This window comes from Hipposideros armiger, unplaced genomic scaffold (genome assembly GCF_001890085.2).
Source record: "Hipposideros armiger isolate ML-2016 unplaced genomic scaffold, ASM189008v1 scaffold_91, whole genome shotgun sequence".
Classification (NCBI taxonomy): domain Eukaryota; kingdom Metazoa; phylum Chordata; class Mammalia; order Chiroptera; family Hipposideridae; genus Hipposideros; species Hipposideros armiger.
In genome coordinates, this window is record NW_017731441.1 from 2,790,740 (window position 1) to 2,804,127 (window position 13,388).

General features: G+C 43.9%; 1 long non-coding RNA gene and 1 pseudogene across 1 annotated transcript; both read right to left on the reverse strand.

Annotated features, from left to right (window-relative positions):
* Window positions 1-4,551: 4,551 nt before the first annotated feature.
* Window positions 4,552-7,012, reverse strand: LOC109383922 (huntingtin-interacting protein K pseudogene; annotated as a pseudogene).
* A 3,878-nt stretch (window positions 7,013-10,890) lies between these two features.
* On the reverse strand, window positions 10,891-13,315 carry LOC109383906 (uncharacterized). The gene is made up of 2 exons (XR_002124313.1): window positions 12,999-13,315; window positions 10,891-12,333 (listed from the first exon to the last, which is right to left on the reverse strand). It is a non-coding gene; the product is annotated as an uncharacterized LOC109383906 (long non-coding RNA).
* Window positions 13,316-13,388: the final 73 nt, after the last annotated feature.

A 13,388-nucleotide genomic window follows, 5' to 3' on the forward strand; every position in this document is an offset into this window, starting at 1 on the left:
CTTTATCTAAACTGCTTGTTACAGAGACCCTCATTGTTTCATGACAGAGTTTACAGTCCTGGCCTTTCCACCTGCCTGCAGTTTAATTCTTCTTCCTTCTCTAAGGCATCTTCTGCTCCCCACTCTTCAGACCACACAGAAAGTTCAGAGGGACCACATTTCCTCAAGTCACAGCGTAAAGAGCTGATCCATGGTCTTAATTTGAATGCCTGGCTGGTCACAAAGGGTCCCAAATCACCAAAATGTAACTTTATGCCCTCTACCTGATTTATCATAAATTGATTTCTCTCACACCTTCTCATAGAAAGATCTAGTCCATATTTACCATGGCTACGACATGTTCTCTGCTTTGATTCACCATTATGATCCCTCAACATCATTTTCATTTTCCCATCAAGTTCCAGAGTCCATTCCCTTCCCTTCCCTTCCCTTCCCTTCCCTTGCCATCTCATTCTTTGGCCATGTCAGCCAATCTTATGTTTTTCAAAGTACCTATTTCACCATTGTATTAATTTACTACATTACAACCAAATTTAGTCATTTAACAATCGTTTCATTTCCTTGTTCTATTCTGGCTGCAAGTGCTGTATTCAGAGCTGATACTGTCCGTACACCCTGGTCCATCTAATGTGATCACAGCTGACATCCATGCTGATGCCATTGTGTTGTTAAATATTTTGTATATCTCTGAAACTATATTAATTGGCAAATATTACCCCTCAATGTAGTCCTAACAGATTAACAGTTCTATTTTTTCAAGGTCAAATAGGAAAGCTATAAGTCTGGATCCAAGCCCCTGTGTGGTGTGAGAAGGAGCAGAAACTATTGGGTTGTTGGAAATGTCATGATGTATTTGTCTATGTTTTTCATTGCAAAAATGTGTCATGACTTTTCCAACAACCCAATATTTCCCTGAGGTTCTTAGAAATGACTTGCAGGTGGAGAGGGCTAGTGGGGTGGGCAAGGGCCACTTAGTCAGGTAGGAAGTGGGGTAAAGGTAACTGGGCTTCAATCAGTTCTCTGCAGGGATGCAATAAAAATGCAGGTTAGAATCATCAGAATCCAGAGCCTTCCCCCCCAAAAAAGTACCGAATACACAGAGTACCTGTCACAGTATTGTCTAGAGACCACCGCTGGTAAGGCTTTTTGGTCCAGGGGCAGGTGCAGTCTTCCATTTGGGGCAGTACCTGTGGTCACGTGTCCCATGACACCATGCCATACCATATACTCCTTCCATACTTGGTGCCTTGAAAGGAATGGAAATAAATAATAGCCTCCTACCTGAGGGACCCTACAATTTAGTTTTGAAAATAAAATAATATATAAAATAACATTGTCCAAAGTCAAACAGAACAGGATGAAATAATAGCAAAATACATAATGGCACAGTTTCAAGAGTTTCAGATACATTAATTCATAAATCTCTCAATAATTCATAAAGTAGGGATTGTCATTATCCCCCATTGTACAGACAAGGCCCAGAGAGCATGTGCAACCTTCCAAGGTCTCAAAGTTAGTAAGTGGCAGAATTTGAACCCCATAGTCTGCCTCCAGAGTTACTGACACTGTGACAGCTATAGATGTTTCATGGAGAAATGCTTAGTGATGGCCAGTAGAACTGGGGAAGGTGATTTCACCAGGGCTCTTGGTAGGAATCATATTATCTAATGAGACCAAGGGAATTCATTGGATATATACATGGCTCACAGAATTGGATGAGGTCACGAAGCCAGGCTTAGAAAATGGGCTCCGAAAATTACCATGCACTCTGGGAGCAGGGTGGTCATATCACAGGTAGGCTTGGGCTGGGTGTTTCTGCAGTGAGGAACCCCATTTGCAAACACCCCCTTTGCCTTTGGGTCCTTCTCTCAAGGATAGAAATCAAGAGCAATATACCCACTGGCTGTACAAGGGAGCAGAGTGGGAAAGCCCCTCTCACCGATCTCCTGTGGTCAGAGATCCCATTAGGCTCCATCCACTCTAAGTTGCCTCCACCCACACCAGGCACTGTAGAGGAAATAAAGTAGAAAACAACCTCCTACCCAAAGGACTGCTGGGAGTTATCCTCCATCCAAGACCACACATGATGGGATGTGCCAAGAGGGAGACTAGGGCTAGTAGGAAGCAGGCAGGATGCTTATTGCAAATGCCACATAACCCCAAACTGGTCAACATGCCCTATAGCGGGGCTCACTAAGGAGGAATCTGAGCTGAGTCTTGGCAGGCAGGGGGAGCTGCTAGTCAGAATAAGCAGGGAGGGTGTGGAAGACACCAAGAGACCTGTCCAAGCAAGTCCTTCTTCATGCGTCAAATGTGCTCTGCTAATTATCGTCCAGGTGCAAAAATGACAAGGTCTTTCCACAACCCCCGAAATATGAGCAAGTGAGAATAAAGCACCGACAACTAGAAAAATGATGGTTATGACCTTCACTGAGGAATTCACAAAAGCAGTGTAAGAGAGAGGCATATTATCAAACAATTATAATTTAGCAAGGAAAGTTCTATTAGAAAACACCATACTAAGTGTCATGGGATACCTGTATTAACTTTCTATTGCTGCATAACATATTATCACAACTTAGGTGCTAAAAACAGCACAAGTTTATTATCAGAAGACTGAGTATGTTTATCAGAATCCTCTGCTCAGGGTCTCATGAGCCTGAAATCCACCACTCATCTTTTTTTCTTTTTTTTAAGATTTTATTGGGGGATTGGGGGAGGGGAACAGCATTGGGGAATTGGGGGAAGGGGAACAGACAAGTTGCTGTCCTTTTATTCTTCAGTCTAGTTGTGGAGGACGTCGCTTCACTGGCCCATGTTGGTACTATCATTGCCCTCTTCCCGGGTGAGGCAGTCGCTCGCCGGCCATTGGACAGCCGCTCACGGCGGCTCACGAAAGCGCACGCCAGCTGCCGGCCAGCCCCGCTGCAGTCTACACCATTGCTGGTGACTCAGGGCAGCCCAGCTTCAGGTAGAGCTGTTGTTCACCATCTTAGCTGTAGCGGGCTCAGCGTCACTAGCCCTCATGTGGGATCTGAACTGGCGCCCTGCTGCTCAGAGCGTGCATCCCAAGCCAGCTCTTAACCAATGCACCACTTGGCCAGCCCTCCACCACTCATCTTAAAGGAACCTGAAATCCACCACTCATCTTAAATATCAGATGAGGTTTGTCCACACACAGGAGGAAGAGGAATGTTCCAGAGGGAGGAAAGAACAATGCAGTTGAAAGGAAGAAAATCTAGCTAAACAGATAGGGATCAGCCAGGTTATGAGAGACTAAGAAGTTCAGGTTTCATTCCATAAAAAGCAATCAGATCTAACTAATATTTAATTGTTAATATAGTGGCTATAAATTGAGTAATAGGATCAAACTCTTTACAGTAAAATTCACAAAAGTAAAATTATTCCATGATTATATTATAACAAATAATAGAGTTTCAAAATAGGCCCTAAGCAGCCACTTAATACTCAGTTGGACCAGAAAGTCATAATGCTGTTAGAATTTCTTTATCTGTCACTAAGAAGTCTTGGTATAATATTATTGATTCTTATACAGCAGATATCAAGATGAACAAAGGGTACCTCTTCTTTCCTACCTGTCCCCCACTCATCTAATGACATTGTCACGAGGTCCATTTACCTAGCCCTCCCCAGCTTACCCATGTGCCTTGGGCATAGCCATTCAACAAGTGGATTGGGAAGGCGGATATGGGAAGAGAGAGTGGGGGAAAAGGAGGCGGGTGAATAGAGTAGAGAGAAAACACAAGTGGGAAAGAGGGACATTTGGTCACTGCAGGGTTCAAGAACTAAGAGGTTCTGAGCTCTCTTCATTGCAGAACAATGGTTTACACGACTTCATCTGCCTTTTCTATCCTCACATAGTTTCCAGATCTTCAAGAATAAAAACAATAAGTTAAATTTATTTATTTTTTTCATGCTTAATTTACATGAATTCTGAACAATGAAAAATCAGAGCCCAAACTAGTGACAAAGAAGCTTGTTAACACCCCCACAGACTTGAGAACAGATCCAAAATTCCCTATGGCACTTACAATAGTAAAAGATATGATCTCCAGTAAAGTTCCCATAGAGACTCACATGTTACCCATCAGATAATGTAATGTTCTTACCATAATTATAACAACCTACACATTCATTTCCTGCGACTTTACCTTTGCCACTTAGCAACTGTTCCCTCCAAACAGTTGGAAAAAATTGGTGTTTAAAAAGGGCGTCGAAGATGGAAATTAATGCATGTACTAAGTTATTATTATTTATAACATTTCAGATTGGGTACATGGAATTTGTGACTGAATTTGAAATTTTAATTAAGTTTCTAATTTTACCTCTCAGGGGGCAAAAAGAATTTATTTTTATCTTCCCTGAAGTCATGTCAAGTTCCCAGACTGCAACAGGGTTTGCTCAGGATTCTTGGCTTTGTGCTGAAGATGTCTGTACTATGCTGTTTTTATTAAGGATCCCAAAAGTAGATGGAAAAACACCCACCGATATAGCCTCTCTTGGTACATAAACTCTTCGGGTATTCATTCATTTTTTTTTTCAACAACAAAAAAGACATCTTTATTGGAATAAGTTAATCCAGTGGGTAGATCTGAGAATGCACAAATCAGTTGGTTAGGGCAATAGGAGCCTCTACCACGTTGCCCGTGTGTTCCCTCAAGCTCCGCTCTGCAGCTGCTCTTGAGATCTCCATCTCTGTCATTATCAGCTCCAGATCTTCCTTCTTGATGGTGACTTTTGCCAGTTCCTTCTCCCGTTCCTGTTTGGCTTTCTGCTCCCGGGAACATCTGTCTCCAATCACGGACATGGCCGTCTCCAGATTGGAACTTTGGATCTCCTTCTCCTCCGCATAGTCGGTGACCCTCTCCAAGTCCGCCGCACCACTGTCATGCTCCCGTGGCTTCTCGGGAGGCCGCTCCGGACCGCTGGTCTCAGTCTCCAATTCTAGCTCTACATCCCCCTCAGTCGCCCGGGCATTCATTCTTCATAAGAGACGTCACACCAACGGAAGTACTACATTCTTCCTACTTCCTGCTATGTTAGCTCCAAAACTGATCATTTCTACCCAACATTGGTAAGCCTCCCTCCATTTATAGCTTAGATTTTTTAAAAGGAGACAATTATTAGAAAATAATTTACAGTGAAACTTACTGGTTCAAACGAAATCTACTTGCTATTAATATTTGTAACAATGAGTTCTTTTAGTTAAAATGAGATTCTCCAAGTAAAAAATCATTTTTAAGAAATTTCCACATGCAGTTTTCTTGATTTTTTTGTTTATTTGGTAACTAATTTGCAAAATTATAGTACCTATGGTGGACATGAAAACTTCCCTTAGTAACACCTACTCACACACCCGCTTGTATTTAGGGATTCATGGGGATTTCTTGCCACCTAAATGTTTTGTAAATAGGGTTCATAGGTTTTTAGTTTGGCTATCTAGTTGCTCTGTTTTAATGTTGGGATTTGGAAAGATTAGAAACTATGCCACCACCATCTTCCACTTTCAATATTTTTAAGACAAGTACTTCCTACCTATGATTATATGGCCAGCCAAATTATCTATGAAGTATAATGTCAGGAAAAAAATTTTTTTAACATTTATTTTCCATGCACCCTTTCCAAGGAAGACTATATTTCACCAAAATAAAATAATAATAATAATAAATATCATGGGATCCAGAAAAGAAGAGATCAAGAGAGAGATGGAGGGAATTCCAAAGACCTTGATGAAGTGAAGCGTGAAGACAAGCACAGGCAACAAGCTTAGAAAGTCACTGTTCCAGGTTGAGGCAGGATATCAAAGGGTAACCAGGAGGTGTCTCCAGGGGAAAAGAAGGAACTTGCAAATATTGACATGATTAGTCACATTGAGAGGAGTTTTACAGCTTGGTCAACGTTGATTGTGCATTAGTGATAAGCATATAGAAAACTAAGAAAATGAAAAAGGGAAGCACTGGTGACCTTCAAGGGAAAAAAAGTTGTATAAGAAAGGAGATGCAGCCAAAGTACATAACACAATGCAGCAGTAGCATGTAGTGTGTGCATGATATTTACCCAATCATAATAATATGATATTATTAATACACAGATAATGAAAACTTGTAGTAAAACTCTATGGGAACATAGTCGGGGGAACGTGTGCATAGGAGTATAGGAGAGTAAATACTTCATCTTCCGTAGTAGAAAATCAATCGATACCTTCTAAAATTTAAAAAATTACATTATAAGCACATTATTTAGAAATATGGGAGCAATAAAGGGGGAAAAAAAGCAAAGAGTTGTGGTTGCCTCTGCAAAAAAGGATTTGGAGTTGAAGGGAGGATGTCTGGTTATTATTATAAGCAAACTAATTCTATTTGATTTTAAAGCCATGCAAATGCTTGTCTTTGTTAAAGTTAAAATACATTTTTTATATAAACAAAATATTTATTGTAATTCAGAAAATAAACTTTTGATGTACCTCTACAGAATTACATAGAAGAAAACCAACCATTCATGTCTTTCTTCTTCCATTTCCCATTGAAATGTTGTTTCTGATTAATCCAAATACCGTCCCCACAGAAGACTCTAGTCTAATGCAGCAGCCTCAGAATCTGTTTGAGAGCTGAACCAAGGTTTGAGGATGCTTTCCAGACATCAATGCATTCTGGGACCTTGTTGGGGTGTGCTGGGCAGCAGTGTGCTGGTTTTGTTCTGCGCAGTGGCCCTTAACCAGGGGGTCAGCCTTTTAAAGATGCACATGCCTGGGCTTCTCCCATGCAGGTCCAAAGCAAGGTCCATGGTGGTGGATACTGTGACAAGGTCACACCTAGTTGGCCAGGTCTAGTGATGATGTAAAGGTCACAGGAGTGACCTGGTGGGACAGTGGCAGTAAAAAGGGCATGCATTAAGTCTGTGAGGCAGGGCTGGGCTCTGTGTTATCACTGCAACATGAAAGCTCTGTGCAACTTCAGAGGGGAAGTGTGGGTTATGTAGAGCTCCTCCCACTGGATGCAGCAAGAAAATAAAACAGGTTTTATTGCATCCCTTCCCCCCACCCACCCCACCCCCGGCACCCCATCCACTAGAGGGGACCAAGTAGAGAGGAAAGTTAACTAGATACTTGCCGAGCATTCAGTATGTGTCAAATTACACAAATAATGACAATTAGCGATGTTCTCTCTGCTCCGCAATGCTGATGGTGCACTCTTAATGGTCTCCCCTAAATTGGGGAACTAACCATGGTCATATTTCTGTGTCTTCTACTTTTCAAAGTACTGGCCCAGCCCCAACATCACTGTTTGGTGTGTAAGGAAGCTGGGCCTAAGGGGATGCAGTGCTGGGTGAACCTCTCCCTCCATGGGCCAGAATCCAAGCATCTTCCCCCTGGGTGCTTCTCAACCCCAACCTGACTTTTCAGCACCTTTCACTGAGTGGGAGAGTTCTTCAGAACCCTTTTTATCTTTCCAACTAAAACTGCATCCACTAAACACTAACAGTCCACCCCCACTGCTATTCTTCCTGTCTCCATGAATGTGACCCTTCTAGGGGCCTCAATCAGTGGAATCATACAGTACTTGTCCTTTTGTGTCTAGCTTATTTCACTCAGCATTATGTCTTCAAAACTATTAAAATTTTAATATATTTTTGCCTCTGATTAGAAATAGATCATTTCCAGTTAAAAGTGATAAATATTCTTATAAATTATAAGTAAATATATTTTAAGGGAAACCATTTTATCTTCCTGTTAACAAAAACAAAGGAACAACAGAAAGCATTTTCCTCGTTTTCTAAAGTGTCCATAAATAGAACATGCAGTAAAGTGATGTTATGCAATGTCAAAGTGGCCTTTGAGAGCAAAGGTGCAAAGTACCTGGAAAAATGTTAAATGTCTAATTATTGGCCAACTCCTATTTCAGATACCCAATGATTTTATTTACTTTGTTGGGAGAAGCAATATGTTAAAGCTTCTGTTCAAGTAAATAAGAACAACAAATTGCTTTCATGGCTTTCTTGGTAATTTTAAGCATCTCAGAACTTAGTTTTTTTCCCTGGTAGAAAACTGGAATTAAAAGAATTGATCTCTTTAACAAAAAATAAGGTGGGAAAGGGAGTCCTTTGGTGTATTCTCACTGAAAAATAAGAGAAAATGGTAACTGAGAAGCAACATTAATCCTGATTAGGGTCATTTTGGGGCAAGCAACCCCTTTGCATGATTACCCATTGTGAGGCAAGAAATGGGCCCCCTCAGTGTCAGTACAATGAACACCTGATTGTGGAGGGAAAAACCTGGAGACTGTGATCATTTGGGGACTCCTGACCTGCGTCTGAACACCTGAAGGAAGAGGCCTTAAGAAGAAAAAGGTTCAGAGTGACTGAGGAGGAAAAAAATCTCAAGGATGTGGAATCAAAGAACACATGGTCTCTCAGGATGGATGTTAAAATGGTAAACATGAGATCCCCTGCCAATCCAACCTATGCATGACCTGGAATCGCAGGACTTGGTGACCGTTGTCATGGTGGGGCTCACACCAACATCGACTGGAAGATTAAATCTTGCTGTTTCTTTGTGACTGCCAGTCATGCTATTTACATATTTTGGATTAAGAATGATAATCAAATGTAACTTACTCCATTTTTTAAACTAGACTTTCAAAAGTAACTCCATGGCACTGCCCCACCAGCTCCTCCCAAGTGTGGTGGGAAAAACATTTCATCATCACATTCCAGGAGAAGTGGAATTGACAGAGTGTGGTAAAGTAGATCATCGGTGACATTTTGAACCAAAGACCTTGCTCCCTGCAGCATTCCTACAGGGTTACAGGTACCCATTCTGGATTGACCGTCCTCTCTGCATGTGCTCAAACTTTATGCCCTCCTTTTATTCTGCCATATTAATGCTCAGTGGCTGAAATAGCAGTTTAGGTACATTTAATTCTTTCACCATTTATTGAGCACCTATTATGTACAAGGGACTATGTGCTATGTCCTAGGGAGTAAAAAGGAATCAATAATTGAGGTCATCCTCAACAAGTTCACAATCAAGTGGGGAGATAGACATTTCAACTAGTGGGTCCCAAACTTGCCACATCTGGGAGCTCTTAAACAATACTAGATCCCATTCTAGATCAACTGAATAAAAATATCTGGGGTGGAGGTAAGGGACCCAGGGATTGGCTATTGGGGGGGGGGAATCTCCCTGGGTGATTTTAATTGACAACCAGGGTTTAGAAATACTGTTTTGGACAAATAATTAAGTGACACTCAGCGGTGCCATTAAGCGTGCTAAGGGAGGAAGTAACTATTTATAACTAGGAGGGAACTGAGGAAGATGTAGGGGAAAGATGACATTCAAGTGTGACTACAAAAGATGAGTAGGATTTTGTGAGACAAACAAGGGGTAAGGGGAAAGATTCCAGACAAAAGGGATGAGGGAGGTGAGAGGGTAGCCTGTAGGAGTTTCTGCCATTGAAGAATTATAGAACCAGTCCATGGGAAGATGGCACTGAAATAATTCTGGACCTGTAGGAATAAGTGACCCAAGAGAGGTGTACAGAATGTTTCAGCAGCTTAACGGAGAAAGACTGCTTACCTGAGGAGACAAAGACCCCCAATGTATGGTATTTGCTCTTTCTCCCACCTGCAAATGAAATATGTTAATAACTCATACCTTCCTGTTCTCTGTTTTCAGTAATCAGTTTTAAGCTTCAGGTTTGTCATTTAAGGGCCCAGTAACAATAATTGTTTTGAACTGTCTTTATAAAAAGGCCTCACTTTTTGGCCTTCCCTTATTTCCAAAAAGACCTTTTCACTTAGAAGTCAATGAATCCAAGGCTCCTGGTTTCCATCCTAGACCCCTCCAAGTTGAAGGGGAGGAGTGGGGAGCAGGAGTGTTCATGAGGTGTGAGTGGGGTACACCCTGCGCATCCAGCTGATTTAAGCTGTGGGGTCTGCATCCTACCTATTGCTCCCACCTCATTCATCACATCAATTTACCATGGTGAAGCAGGCATACTGTTACTGGGTCAGGGGTAGGTCCTGATAACCCAAAGCTGATTAAGATCATTCCATTCTCCTTAGACATGGATTAGTCAGGCCTTTGCCCTTAACCCAGGCCTAAGCCAATCACCTGATAGCATCCTACCAGCCTAATGACTGATTGGCCAGGAATGGGCCAGGTCTTAGCTAATCCAATCACAGTGAAGATTCTCTTTCCCCTTCTAGTGAATGAAGAAACATGTAGACCCTGGAGTTTCCTGCAGTCATTGCACTTGGAACTCACTGTAATATTGCCAACGTATTCCAATACTGCACCAACACATTCCATTATTGTTTAAGTCTGTCTAAGGTAGATTATTTCCAAAGGCTATTACTCACAGTTCTCTCATCCCTTTATGTACAAGGCCCTCCTCCTATCAAGAAGTAAAATCTATTCTGCCATGTCCCCTTGAATCTGGGTTGGCATTGGAACGTACTTTTCCCAATAAAATGTGTCAGAAGTATTGTTCTGATCCCAGGCTTTTAGGGGTTGTACCATATCCACATTCACCCTCTTGGGGTCCAGCTGTCTGTAAAAGCAGCTCAGACTAGACCACTAAATGATGAGCAATCATATGGAGAAAGACAGAGGCCAACCTGGTCCCAGCTTCCCATCCACCTAGCCGAGACATTAGACATGAGACTGAACCCATCTGAAACTTCCAGGCCCAGCTGAGCACCCCCCCCCCATCCCACCAATGCAGATGCATGAACAATGCCAGCCAACACCAGGTGGAGCAGAAGAACCATTCCACCAAGAGTTCTGACAAATACTAACTCACTCATACTGTTTAAGCTCCTCAGTTTGTGGTGGTTTGTTATGCAGAAATAAATAACTGTTTCACAGGGTGAGTTAGAATTGTCTGTTACTTTAATAAAGAGTCTTAACTGGTTTGTTTCCACAGGTTTAAAGTTAAGGTGCTGTCAGCCATTAGTAACAAAAATCCAACTCAATAAGGATATTTATTATCTCTCATGATCTGAAATTCAATGTTAGGGCAGCAACAGGATTGATTAATGGCCCAATGGTGTCATTAAGGACCCATGCTCTCCCCATCATTCCATGTTTCTGTACCCAGAGTAAGGATGCTCTTCAGGTTACCTCCAGTCATGGATGCAAGAAGGCTGTAAAGTCCCAGACATCATTCCACATGTACAATATCCAGTAGGAAACAAGGAACATTTCCTCTTTATGTGCCTTTTTAAGAATGAGGAAACTTTTTCCAGTAGCAGGATTCATTGACTTACACTTGTTTTAAACCAATTACAGGAAGAAAAATAAGAGTTACCAAGATTAGCTTACATGAACCAGTTTATCCCAGCCATGTAGAGGGTGGATACCTAGACCAAGGTAGGTTTCTTACCAGCAAGGAAAAAAAGGGCATGGTTGCTACACTGGTAACCACGGTGTCTACTATAATACAATATGAAATTAACATTTACCATTGAACGAAACAGACAATCCTGAAAGTCATGCAGCCTTTATCCAATGGCCTTGTGTGATCTGCTTTTGTCCTCCCATCCCCATCCAAATGTCACCGTTTGCAAGGTAGAGGCTGGTAAAAATCTGGCTGTAGCACTCAGGGTCCTTGTAGGAAGCAGAAGACATTCTTGGGAGGAGATTTGGGAGAGAGTATGATGAAAGGACCATTTGCTACAGTGTAGTCATGGTTTGACCACCTATCAAAAGATGCTGTTACCCAAGGACCAGCAATAGTGGGAGGCAGACACCACCACTCCCAGGCCTTAAGAGGCATGGGGGAGAGAACTATACTTCCTGGAGGCTGACATGAGTTGACACAATGAATAAGGAAGCCCTACAGGAATTGTCATCATAGAGGGACACAGACACTGCCAGGCTCAGTCAGGGCATGGCCAAATGGGGAGGAGAGAATACCCCAGCCTCTCTTCCAGCCTGCAGCTGGCACCTCTTTTGTTAAAGATCCAATGATGATGGCCATGGGCCTTTGGGGCACAGAACAGGACAGATAAGGCAGATAGTTGATTTGCATAGAAAGTGGAAAATAAATGCGTTAACTGACTCCAAACTGGAGCATTTTACTGAGGAAAAGTAGTTCAAATCCAATTAGTTCGGTCACTATTACCATTTACTGGTATTCATTTCTAGCCATCAGTGTCTAATCCAATAAGTGTCCGATACCACTTCTCTTCCACAGCCAGTCAGGGGAACATTCACACTCAATTGCATTCCTGCCAGGGTCAGGGGCCTTGCTCCTGACAGGCTGGCGGCTAAAGGTGTTGTCACGCCTCTCTGGTTTCATAAGTGATGACCTGTGACAGAGAGAAGGGAAGTTGGAAACAAAGTATATCAATTAATTCAAGCCTGTGTAGTTGGAGAAGAGATCATTTGTTTCACTGTTGGGGAAACAGAAACATTCCCAGGAGTTGAAATCCTGGTGTCTGCGCGATGCAGCAGTTCTCCTGTCTGGTTCAGAGCTAGCAGCACCAAGTGCGTGCCCCTGGGACCTGGAGGCCAGGCGAGCCTGGAGCTCTTTACCCCGGGCCGGGCTTGCCTCTTGGAGGCCCGCCTAGGCGGAGCCAGGGGCGGAGGCGGGAGCTGGACCGGCAGGACCAGGAGAGGGCTGCCGGCTGGCACAACAGGCTTCTAAGGCTGATTTCAACCCCTCACCCGCGCTGGATTACAAGTGTCTGTGACTGTTACAGCTCTGGGGACTAAGGGCAGGAGGCCGGGGCCAGGGAATCCCCCGGAAAGCAGCACGGATCCCAGGAGGGAGACCTTGTGCTTCGCCCCAGCGCAGAAAAGCTTGCGCGACCCTGGGTAGCCACCTGAGGCACACCTCCGCCCCGCCTCACCTGTAAAGTAGGAGGGGCCGCTCGTAGGGGCTTGACTCGCACTGGGGTGCGACGCAGACCCTGGTTCGCGGGTCGCCAGCCCAGCTAGAACCCCGAATCCCCGCCCCCACGTCCCACGGTACCCCTGCGATCTTGAGCCCTCCGTCCGGCCTTCAGGGAGAGACTGAAGTTTCGGGGCTGAGTGTGAGAGAGTTCTGCCACGCCGGCCGAGGAAGGCTTCCTCAGGGCAGTCAGTCCCCGAGCCCCGGTCCCCCATGCGGGGGGCACAGTCCCAGCCACTCCGGCCCCCAGGGTAGGGAGCTCAGAGTCCGCCCGGGAGGCAGAGGCAACAGGGAGTCGCCCCCACCCGCTGGCCTCCGGCTTCCGCCCCTGGGTCCTCTCCTCTTCCCGGCTCCAGGGGCTGGGACCCGCGAAGGCGGGGAGGGCAGGGGAGGGCAGGGGAAGGGAAGGTGAGGGAGGATAGGGTTGGGGGTCGAAGGGAGGTGGGGGGAGAGAGGGCCTGGGAATAGCCC